Below are 12,873 nucleotides of genomic sequence, written 5' to 3' on the forward strand. Positions count from 1 at the left end.
GACCTGGGAAGTCAAAATCCATCACTCCAAATGTCCCCCCGTCTCCTTCTTTCCAGGCATTTGGCTCTGGCAGTGGGGTTTGCTGCTGGTTACTGTAGGAAAAAGGAGATGACTGTGACACTTTGTGGCACATGGAAACAAGGAAAGTCCTATGACCCTGTGGGGCCCCATGGAACCAAATATCCATTGTGACATTATGGAACCTCCAAGAACCAAAGAAACTCCTGTGACACTGTGGGGCCCCATGGAACAAAAGAGCTGACATGTGGAAATAGGGATTCCACAACCATTAGATCACTCAAGTAGGTATGTTTGTTTATTCAGCACTGGACACATGAGGAATCACTTCAAAGCTATGTGTGTCCAGCAGAGCAGATGCTCTCTATTATATACACTTAAGTTCATACATATTTATCATCATCTATACATATTCATAGCATATCCCTGCCTGTTCTTGCTTTGTATGTTAATCAGATTTTATTGTTCTGTGCCTGTGCACTTTTAGCACTCTTCACATCTGGCAATTCTCCAGGGCTTCTTGCCATGGTCCAAATCATAGATCCAATTTTTACCAGTTTTTCGAGCACTTGTTCAGTCTTAAACAACAGGCAAGATGCCTTAAGGTATAGAAGGTCCCCTTGAGGTATAGGACAGAGGACCATCTGCTCTTGATTACACAGCAATATAGGAAAAGGAGCATCTGTTCTGTGCTGCTGTCCGAGTTTCTCTACTCCCCCGGGGAGGGGAGGAGGTCGCACCGGCTGAGCTGAAGGCTGTTCTTGATTATACTGTAAACTATAGCCTGTTTAATCCTTGATTACACAGCCAGTCTGTTTAAGCCTATATCAATCCCCCCTTTTCTAAACTATAGGCAAATTCTTTTGCCTTCTAGGTGATACCATGTTATTTTTTATTGTGTTTTCATGCGCTTCAAGCATTGAGATTGTTACATTTATATATTTCATTATCCTAACAATCCAAATAAGCATAAACAATAATAAAACTAGACTTACGCAAACTAAAACTAAAAGCACTATTATAGTATGACACAACATATTTAAGATCCCAGTGGTGGTAGGGGACTGTCATTGTTTTATTTGGAACAGCTGAATAAAATGACAGAGACTCCTCTGTGGTCAGAAGACAAATGCCCTGTTTATTAGCCATCACATTCTTTTACAGAGTGTTCTGACAAAGCTGGACCCGACTGGTCCTCAATCAACACCTCTCATATCATTGGCTAATTAGGAACAACACCCTTCTTGTAAACATCTTACAAGTAAACAACAAATTCCAAACACCAGCTGTAAAGGTTAAAGATTGTTTTAATTCTTTCTCTGAGCTTTCTCAAAACTCCCCAGAGCAATGCCTGGGAAAGTTTATCTGACTTTCTCTCTGACCAGACTGTCAGCATCCACAGGGGACCATCCAAAAAGTACTCCCCACCAATGGTGAGTCATGTCATCCCTCACTTGTCTTAAAACTTTCCCTATCTCCTCAGCATCATGGTGGACTGTCATTAAAGTTATCTTTCCAGTCTCCTTTACTTCTTTGAGAATGTTCCCTAGGTCTTCATGTCTTAATAATTGTTTTACTAGAGTAAGGTTCACCCAGACGGGTGTGGGTAATAGCTCCTGAACCATAGTAAAATTAGTTTTTGCATATTGATATAACAAAACTCAGATCTCAGTGGGGAAGGTGCCCTCCCATCTCTCTTGTGTAATTGAGGCAGCGATTGATTGCATCCATAGTTGTGCCTGTATACTGCTGAGAATGTTTTAAAGAAACATTGTCTTGGAATGTATTTAGTGCAGTTATCGTTAACTCATGACCCCATTCCTCCATATTTTCCCACCCTGGTAATAATTTAGATAACTTCCATTGGCTAGTCCCTAATGCTAGTAAGGAAGACTGTAGAGGTTTTTATAATTTAACTAGATTGCCACCTATTACAGCTAATCTGTTAATTAATCCTTCTGAATCTATTGTATTTAAAACCCCCAGTCCTGTTCCCAGCACCCTGTAAGGTTTTTCTTCCTTCAAGTTGCATGGGGCATAAGCTTCAGTAGCCAATTGGTGCATTCCATGAAGGAAGTCTTAAGGAATGGAGCACATTCTGACTAGATGTTAGAAGCACTCACCTGTACTGCCATTTCAACTTGCTTCTGGGTTAATCAATAGCTTTTAAATTGCCATATTTTTATTGGTATAAGGCCTTATTTTGGCAATTAGAGGTTGGAGCTCCTCTTTATGTTGGGGCTTTTCATTTTTTGTTGTTTTTATCAAGATCCTTGACTTTATTTAAATAAATTTGTGTTATTGCATAGAAATTGTATACCCCTGTGTTCTTTGCTTTCAATGGGAATTCCGAAACTGTACAGTTAATTAAGCATTTATTGCCAACTTCTGTTGAACCTATGGACCCATATTTTGTTGTATCATATAATACTTTCCCTAAAAAGTTTGCAGCATTCCCAGTAACAATCATACCTGTAGACTCATACGAGCCTTCCCACAACCTTTTAATAGTGGTGGTACCATTGAAGGTTTGCATTGGTATTACATTTTTTGTTTTTTCCATATTCACCCATCCTTTGATTAAGATGAGGATTGTGTAAAGAGTAGCTTTCCAGGATGTAGTTGTGTGACCTTCCAGGAAGACTGTGGAGCCTTTTTGATTCTGGTGTGATGTATCCATGATGCTTGTTCCTTGATCTTGACTGCTGTGAAGGAAGTGAGGAGCACTTGGAATGGTCTCTCCCACTGTGGTTCCAGAGTTTTTTCTGCAAGAGTCTTTACATACACACAATCTCCAAGTTGGATGCTATGCACAGGCCCATCCAAACCCCTGCTTCAAGTCCCAACCACATTTCTCAATTTTGTTGAGTTGTTTGCCTAATGCCACTATGTAGGAGGTCATAATTTCATCCTCAGCTTGTGTGGACATCCTTTTTCACATTCCATAAGGCCTCCCATACAAGATTTCAAAAGGGCTCAGTCCTTCTTTTCCTCTTGGCCTAGTTCGTGTGCACAAGAGTGTGAGAGCAAGAGACTGAGGCCAGGCCAAGTGTGTTTCTTGTCCTAATTTCACAGTCTGCTATTGGATTAAGTGGTTTATCTTTTCTACCTGTCCACTTGACTGAGGGCGATATGGGGTATGAAGCTGCCAATCGATACCCAAATGTCAGCTGATTTGCTGCACTATTTTTGAGGTAAAAGTGGTCCTCTTAATCCTCTTAGTCCTCTTAGGTCCTCTGTTTCCTCTTAGACATAGTTGATGGAACTCCAAAGAGCAACATTATTTCCTGTATTAGTATTCTAGTTACCACACAAGCCTTGGCTGTTCTGGTAGGGAATGCCTCTGGCCAACCTGAAAACGTATCAGTTAGTATCAGTAAATATCTATACCCCCCTTTTCCTGGGAGTTCCATAAAATCAATCTCACACTGGTGCAGGCCCATTGCCTTTCCCAATTTGGCCTAATTTTGGTTTGGGTGTATTTTTGGGATTAGTCTGGAGGCAAAGATCGCATTGCAGAGTCGCATGTTTCGCAGGAGCATGTAATTTCTAGCTATAATTTCTCTAAGTAGGAACTGGTATAGAGCATCTGCCCCCCAGTGCCTTTTCTTGTGTCCTTCCCTAACCAAAGGCCATATTAAATAGGAGGGAATGATCAGTTGCCCTTGTGGGGTGAGAGCCCACCCTTCTTTATTAAATCACCCATCTAGGTCAGAAATGAGGCTTTGATCCTCTTTGGTATATTTTGACTCACCTTCTAGGGAGTTTTGCCCTTCAAGACTCCCGTTTTTACCTCTCTCTTAGCTGCCTGTTTTACCTCTCTGTCCACCAGCTCATTTCCTTTTTCCAATTCCTAACTTACTTTTTGGAGTGCATTGATGTCTGTGATTGCCATTTTCTCAGGGAGCTGGACTGCCTTCAACAGTTTCACAATCTCTTCTGCATGTTTAATGTTTTTGCCCTGTGAATTTAATAATCCTCTTTCCTTCCAGATTGCTCTATGCGCACGTACGACTCCAAAGGTATATTTTGAGTCTGTGTAGATATTCACAGTTTTGCCTTGGGCCAGTTCCAAGGCATGAGTTAGAGCAATTATGTCTGCCTTTTGTGCAGAGGTATTGATGGGCAAAGGTCCTGACTCTATTATTTCTTGGCTGGTGGTAATGGCATATCTAGTGTGTCTTTTACCACTTAGGACATAACTGCTTCCATCCATGAACGAGTTTTCCGTGTTCTCCACAGAACTATCTTTCAGGTCCGGACAGCTTAAATATATCACTTTGATGGTTTCCAGACAGTTATGATGTGCTGGTTCCCTTGTATTTCTGCTGAGGAAAAAGGCTGGATTGACAATGTTACTTACCACAATTTCCACACTGTCTTGTTTACCATTGTAGCCTGATATGTCAAAAATCTTTGTTGGGAAAACCAATGCCCACCTTTCATTTCTAGCACTGCAGATACTGTATGAGACACTAGCATGGTAATTGTCTGGCCCAGGGTAAATTTTTGGGCCTCCTGGATGTTTAGTGCCATGGCTGTGACCACTCACAAACATCCAGGCCAACCTTTTGCACTTGTGTCTAGTTGTTAGGAAAAGTAAGCCACTGCTCAGTGATACTGACCCACATCCTCTCCCACTATTCCTAGGGCAATCCCCTGCTTCTCATGGGAAAGGAGAAAAAATGGTTTACTAACATCTGGAGTCCCAAGGCTGGAGCTGCCATCAGAGCCTTTTTTAGTGACTCAAAGGCTTGTATAGCTCCTTTGTTCCATTGAAGGTTCTTTCATTCAGTGGTTGTCAGCACATATAGGGGTTTAATCAGCAGTCCATAGTTGTAAATCCACAGCTGGCACCACCCCAAAAGGGTTTGTAACTCTTTCACTGTTTGTGGCCTTGACGTTTGGCACATTGACTCTTTTTGGGCTCATCTGAGAGTTTTTTGTCCAGCACTAATCTCATATCCTAGATAAATTACCTCCTGCTGCAGTACTTAGGCCTTCTTAGATACCCAGTACCAGAAGTTTAGCAGACTCACCATCCAGATCAGGCTAGCATCGTTTGTTTTGGTGGCAATCAGGATATCATCCACGTATTGTAACAGCTTCCCTTCTTCCGGTGGGACAACCCAGGTCTCAAGATCTTTTGTTCATTGATTGCTGAATATAGCGGGGCTGTTCTTGAATCCTTGGGGTAATACAGTCCAAATAAGCTGGGTTTTACACCTACTTCTGGGGTTTTCCCATTCTAATGCAAACACTTTTTGGCTGGCTTTATGGAGAGGAAGGCAAAAGAAGGCATCCTCCAGGTCTAAAACAGTAAACCAGGTTAGTTCAGATGTCAATACAGTCAACAAGGTGTATGGGTTTGCCACCTCTGGATAGAGGTCCTCAGTTATTTTATTTACAGCACATAAGTCCTGCACCACTCGATATAACCTGTCAGGTTTACAGACAGGTAATATGGGGGTATTAAAATCGGACTCACACTCCTTTAACAATCCTGATTGTAAAAATTTTTCTACCACTGGCCAAATTCCTTCCCTGTCTTCCCTTTTCAGGGGGTACTGTTTAATTCTTAACAGCTGCCATCCCTCTTAGACTTTGATGGGCAGAACATTCTTTGCTCTCTGGGGCACATCAGTGGCCCATACCCCGGGATAGATCTGTGATTTCTTCACTGATTTTGTTCTCTGTAGAAACACTAGCTAGGGATAAGCTCATTATTTTTATATACTGCTGGTCATTTACCTCCAAAGTAATCTTGCCTTTTTTAATTACTGCCTCCAATTGCTCTAATAAATCTCTTCCCAAAAGTGCCTTTGGGGAGTTAGGCATATACAGAAATTTGTGGATGGCCCATTGTTTTCCCAGTTTGAATCTCAGAGGTTCACAAAAGTACCACCTTTTCACTTTGGCCAGTTGCACCTTTTACCATGATATAATAATTTCCCAAGGGCATCAAATCTTTGTTCAAAATGGAATACATTGCCCCATGTTGACCAAAAATTCTACTTTCTTTTGTTTTTTCCCTAGCTTCATTACAATCAGTGGATCCGCTAGGGTGGATTCCCCACGTCCCCATCAGTCTTCTTCTACAGGGACTGCTATCCTCCTTTTCTGGTTATTCTGTACTATCTCCTTATCCTTGGATTTTTCTGGACATTCATTTTTGCAGTGGTCAAACCTTTTGCATAACACACATTAGTCCTGCCTAGTTGGGGCGGTCCCCATTTTCTTTCTCCCTCCTCGGGAGGGTTCTCAGAATCTCCTCTGGTCAAGCTGACCCCAAGATGTATTAAAAGTCTCTTTTCCCCAAGTCTCAGCTTCCCCAACAGCTGTCGAAGAAGGAGTCAGAAGTCTTCGGTTCACATTCTCAAGGTTGTTTATTATTTCTTATCTAAAACATTTTCTGTCTGGCCTGCCAAGGTCTGTTCTGCAGGTCAGTCCAAGGCACACTGCCCTCCCATGGGGCTGGCGTTGTCTTTTATACTATAAACTACATATTTGATATTTACAATTATGTTCCAATACCTATCACCTATGTTAGACCGTCTACTTCTACTCTAAACCAATCCAAATATGCTAACATCACCAAGAAGATGGAGGCTAGGAAGAAGAAGGAAGAAGGACAGGACAACGGCCAAATCCCTCCCTCTTGTCCCCTGGACCCCCATAGTAAAAATCTTCAAAATTCCACCTTTCACCCTGTGACAACTACTGTTATGCTACTTAAACTTTTGTGACTTGTAATTCTTCATATAACATTGGTAATTTGCTCCATGGGTTAAGATCGAAATCCCAAGTGTCTTTGGCTTCCTGCCAGGGTCTCAAAGCCCCTGCCAAAATTTAGAGCCATCCAGGACACCTAGAGGGATGTCCTGGGTTCTGACACCTGGTGACCGCCACCACCCTTCCTTGTCAAATGCTTGTACTTTTCTTCCCTGTCACTAAAACTCTCCATGCTTCATTCAGCAACACTTCTAGGTCCCTGCTTTCTGTAGGATGCATCTTTTGAAGCTTGCGCCTAATATCTCCTCTAGACTGGCACAGAAACAAAGAAACTAGTTATTGTATTCCTACCTCTGACCCAGGATCCAGCAGTGTGTTACGGTGCATCATGCCCCTCAGTTGATCCAGGAATTCAGATGGTGACTCAGAGGAACCTTGACTGATTACGTATAATGTGGACCAATTTATGGTTTTGGGAATGGCCATTTCCATTCCTTTTGAGATCCATTCCTGTTATGCCTGTAAATTTTCCATGTGTACAGACCTGTTCACATCCCGTTTTGGGTCTTGGTGGGGGAGGTATTCTATAATGTCTTCCCCCTTGGTTTTATAACAATCCTCAGGCAAATCCCCCACAGTTTTTAGAATTAATTGCTTTTCTGTTTCAGTCATATATTGTAAAAATAGCTGTATGTCATTCCAATCAGGATTGTGTTGTTTTACTGGAAGTGTTTGGATACACTTACTGGGTATTTCCAATAATCTTTGGCAACTTTTTCCATGCCTCTAAATTGGTGGTAGAAAAAGGTGCCTTAATCAGCAGCGTCCCTCCCTCAGGCCCTACTGCCTGCATGACCAGTGGAGCTGACTTTTTTTCTGGTGCAGGAAGACACAGGACTATCGGGGCGAGTGAGGATTCTGAGTCTTGTTCCTATGATCGACAGGGAGGCTTAAACAAATCGTTAGATCCTGTTCTGGTGCCTGGTAAATTTTATCTCTTCTAGTGTAGCATTGGCCAATACTGCATGCTGAGCAACATCACTTTAATTTACCTCTAAGGTCTTTGTTATTTTCCTTCTCGAGGGCAAGTACAAGAGGATCTTGTGGTGGCACAATCCCACGGTCTCTCTGCCACTCTGGGTGGTTTCGGAGGGTGAAAAACATATCCACATATGATGCTTCATCCCATTTTCCCTCCCTCCTTAAGAATAGCATTAACTGCAGAATAATGTTATAGTTGTCATGGTTTGATGCTGGCACAATGCCAGTGCCCCCATGAAAACATACTTTCCCTAGTGGCTCCTGTGAGATGTGATCAAAAATAGAGCAAAGCAGGCTCCAACTTAGGAATAAAGGAAAAAAAAAAACTTTATTAACTACAATATCTAAAAAGGAACAGACACAGAACTAAGAATGAAAACCCTCCAAATACATTCACCTCCTCCTCCCCCCATTTCCTCCACAGCATGAAATAAAACCTTAGATTTCCACCCCATCACTATTTTTCAAATAATCAACTTTGAGTCCATCATCACCCCTCAAATAATCAACTCTCAGTCCTTCATGGAGAGAAGAGTCGCCCCTTGCACCATAGGCTTCCCCCAGAAACACAACTGAAAACTCTCATGTTTCCATGGCACTGCTTGGAGAACATTTGCCCTCATGACTTCTTCCCTCCATGTTCAGTGCTCTCACCACTGCACATGGACCAGGACTGCCTTTAGAGTTCCCCTTTTAAGGATGCTTTGCTCAGTTCCAAACTAACTCCCTCTTAAAACCTCGAACTTCAGTGGCTGCTAGTGGGGCATTCACAAATCCAAGTCCCCCCATATCCCACCCAAGGAGACTTCTCTAAGAGGAAAAAGCCTCTCTGCTTTAGATGTTTTAGATCTTGTATTACAGTAAGGTCCCTCTGTGAGGTTACCCTTCTGGGAAGAAACAGGAGGTGTGGGGGCTAGTTGACTTATACTAACTGGGTTAGAGATGGAGGTGGTCGCCTCCCAGTTAGGAGGAGGCAATGGTATAGCAGTAGGTGAGGGGGAAGAAAACGAACCCGTAGGAAGGGACACTGGGGGTGGAGCTGGAGAGACAGCTGAATGGGTTGAGAGGGAGACTGGGGAAATAGCCAGATTAGAGGGAGGTGGGACAGAGGTACAGAAGTATTTGGAGCAGGTGAGGGAGTTGAGGTTAGGGTAGGAGTATTAATCACAGGTGGTGATGGGATCGGGGCGGCTGCTGGTTCCCATTCCTCTGGGCCTTGTTAGGCCTCTCTCGCTTCCCTCCTTTCCCGGCCGGCCCCCTCGTGGGAGTCCGGAACCGCGGTACCAGGAGGTTCTCACTCGCTTTGGGGGTCCGAGCTGCCGGCCCCCGTCTCACTCACTCCCCACTCGCTCACATCCAACTCCCACCACTGGTTCTTACCAGCGCTCCTCTGCGTCGCTAGTCCCAGGCTGTCCTGCCAGGTCCGGCGTAGCCAGCTGTTCCCTGGAGGCCCAATAATAGGGTGGGTGACCGTCCTGTTCCTGGTCCTCTTCGGGTGTGGCTATCCCAGATGAGTCCCCAAGCTGTAAAAAACAGGGCCAGGAGACCAGCTTCTTTAAAAAGAGAACAGCTCTGGGTGGGGAACTCGAGGGGTTGCTAACACCACTGCTGCTCCCACAGGACAATGCTGAGGAGGAGGAGTGCAGCTTTGTCTCTCGGCAGAGCTGGGGATTCCGTCCTCATGAGAGTCCTTAGGAAGACAATGTTGCCTTGTAGTTTAGGGGTGTCATCCAGACTGAGTACTCTTCAAGTTATGGTAACAGGACGGAATCTGGCTCTGGTCAATGGTGGGTGATTCCCTGTGGTGCTGCCAGGTTAAAATCATAGTTTATGTGCTGGTTTGTTGTTTTTGAGAGAGTCCATATAATACCAACAACCCCTCATTAAATTCAGTCCGGGTGCAAGTCCTTCTGGGAGCAGGGGAAGTGGTTCCCAACCCTACAGAAAGGGATACAAATACAGGGTACAAGTCCTTGGTATGTAGTGGAGCATCATGAAAGCCAAGAGACCCTCATGGAGCCAAGGCTCACAGAGGAACCCTGTGGAAGCCAGGAGAGCAGTGTGAGGCTATGGAACAATATGGCACCAAGGTTTCACTGGGACTTGACAGAACCTCATGGAAGCAAGGAAGCATTGGGAGACTCCGGAATCAGCATCTGCAGGAGGAGGGGCAATATTCTGCTTCCTCCTGGGATGTTGGTGGACAATGAAGCCTCAGACAGCCTCCCAAGTGTCCAGCTGTGTCATCAGTGGGGGAAAGATCTGGGGGGATGCCCTGTCAACCCTGCTGCTCCTCCTGGCTGGGCGTGGAGCTGCTGTGACACCGAGGTGGGGGGAATCCTTAGTGGTGTGCAAGGAAAGGTTCACCACAAGCAGCACTGGAACAAGATGTGCAGGTAAAACAAGCAAGATATCAGAGCAAGTGACTTAACAAATGCCACCAAGAGCAAGATAGCAAGTTTTTACGGAACTTGGAAACCGCAAAATCAGCTAAAACCAGGTTAGACTGAAGAAGCACCTGGCATGGGCTGATGATACAGGTAAAAAGTTCAAATATGAGGAGGACTGCAGAAGAAGATGATTGGCTCTCACAATTAAAAGATAACTATTGTGTGAATATTAAGAAAAGATTTAGTGACTTATAGTTACATTATTGTAGTTTAGATGTCCTCTGTTCTCCCCATAGTTCCCTTTTCACCCCGTGTATTGTTGCCATCAGACAGCCGGGATTGTCTAGGACAGGTAAAAAAGGTGTGCACATGTGCCCCAATGGAAAAGCTTGGTGCTTAGGGGGTGCGGCATGGCAAACCTGACCTCTGATCAAGTTACAAGAAAGCAGTTTCCACTGATAAATGGCAAAGAAGAGCTGACTGACAGACTTTGGGAAGGGCCAAGGCTGGCTGATGCAACCCCCCTGGGGTATAAAAGACTGAGCATCCATCTTGAAGACGAAGTGGCCACGTGGTATGCACTAGGTGCAGTTCCCAGCCATGCAGCTTTTTCCTTATGTAGTCCTTTGTTGTATTTTTGTTAAGGTTTAACAAACCTTTTTAAATTTTCAAAGTGAGCAGTTGTTTCTCACACCTCCATCAAAAGACCACCAGAAGACCGAGGACCGCCACAGAAAGACCTGACGCATGCGCTGAAGCAACAAACGGTTGTAAAACAGCTTTATGCAAATGTGAGTATGCTAATGAAATGTCATAACTGTGGCTTTTAAAATGTAACTGAAGGCTAAAGAAGTTCAAGTGAGTTTTTGCTGGACACATCCCCCCCACTCCCCACGCTGAATAAACAAATCCCTGCTCTGTCTGACTGTAAAATTGGATTTTCTTGCCCAGTTTGTCCCACTCCACCTTTCCCTCCCCTCTCCTCCCCTTTCACAGCAGTCCCCCATTCCACAGCCTCCTCCCAGCTCCATCTGGGAGAGGCCAGCGCCCTGGGATTCCGCGGGCAACTTTTTCATCTTCAGTGCCACGTGCTCTGATTGGCCAGGATTTGTTTTGGGGTGGGGACGGGAGGAATTGGGGACCCCCAGGAGCCCTTCGGGTTTGGGGGTTTTGATCCCCCCTTGGCGCGGCTCTGGGGTCACCCCAACAACCCCAAAATGGGGAGGGTCCCCAGAGCTGTTTGGAACCCTCAAAAATGGGCTGAAGCGGCAGGAGCTGCCCCAAAAAGGGATTGAAGGGTCGGGGCCGGGAATGGAGGAGCGTCTGGGATTGTGGGGATGGGTCCGGGTCCATTCTGGGATTGGGGTGGGGTGTCTCTCTGGGATTGTGGGGTCCATTATTCGATCAGGGTCTCTTCTCTTCCTGATCCCAATCCCACTCCCGATCCTGTTCGCACTCCCGATCCTGTTCCTATTCCTGATCCCTATCCCAATGTCGCCGCCCTTTCCAGGGAGTGGCTCTGATCTGTGATCTCAACTCCGACCACAAATCTGGGGGGTGGGGTCAAACACTGGGGTCAAACACCCCAAATTCTGGGCTCAACGCCCCCCCCCCCCCAAATCCTCGGGGTTCAAACACTGGGAGAGTCAAACACCCTCAAATCCCAGATCCCCCAACTTCCCAATTCCTAAAGGTTGGGGTTAAACCCCCCCCCTCCGACTCCACATCCTGCAGCTTGAAACATTTGGGGTGTCTAAGGCCTCCAGTTCCCAAAGTCTTGGGTCACATACCCCTAAATCCCAAATCCTGAGGTGCCAAACACCCTCAAGGTCCAAAGTTTGGGGTTAAAACCCCCAATCCCCAACTCCTGGGGTTTGAAGTATCTGGAGTGTCCAACCCTCCTCATCCCCAAAGGGGTTGGTCAAACCCCCCAATCCCCAAATTTTGGGGTCAAAGTCTGCCCCGATCCCAAATGCCAGGGTGTCAAATCCCCCGATACCCCAAACTTTGGGGTTAGACCCCCCAAATCCTGGGGTCAATCCCCCCAGTTCCCAAACTTTGGGATCAAAACCCCCTGACCCCAAACCCTGGGGTTTGAAATATTTGGGGTGTTCAACCACCCTGATCCCAAAATTTGGGGGTCAAACCCCCTGATCTCCAAATCCTGGAGTCAAAAACCCCCCAAACCCCAAATCCTGGGGTCAAAACCCCCCAGATCCCCCAAGTTTGAAGTCACACCCCCCCTAATTTCCGCCCCCTCCCAAAACCAGTCCAGCCCTGGGGGTGGACAGTGGGGATTATTTGGGGTTTATTTGGGGTTATTTAGGGTTTATTTGGGCCAGTTCCAGGTGCAATGTCTGCAGAGAGACCCTGGGTACAATTCTGGGAAAAACCCCCAAAACCCCTCGGGAACCTCAAAACCCCTGGGAGGCTGGGAAAGGGAGTTTGGGGTGAGGATCCAGTATGGAAGAAGGGGATTTGGGGTGAAAGAAGAAGATTTGGGGTGAGGAGATTTGGGAAGGAAAAAGAAGGATTTAGGATGGATAGAGGAGATTTTGGGGTGAAAGAAGGAGGATTTGGGGTGGGAAAGGGGATCTGGAGTGGGAAAAAAGGGTTTGGGGTGAAAGGAGGAGGATTTGGGATGCACAAAGAAGGACCTGAGATGGAAAAAGGAGATTTGGGTGGGAAAAGG

Source organism: Onychostruthus taczanowskii, unplaced genomic scaffold (assembly GCF_017590055.1).
Source record: "Onychostruthus taczanowskii isolate IOZ18803 unplaced genomic scaffold, ASM1759005v1 scaffold344, whole genome shotgun sequence".
NCBI classification, from domain to species: Eukaryota; Metazoa; Chordata; class Aves; order Passeriformes; family Passeridae; genus Onychostruthus; species Onychostruthus taczanowskii.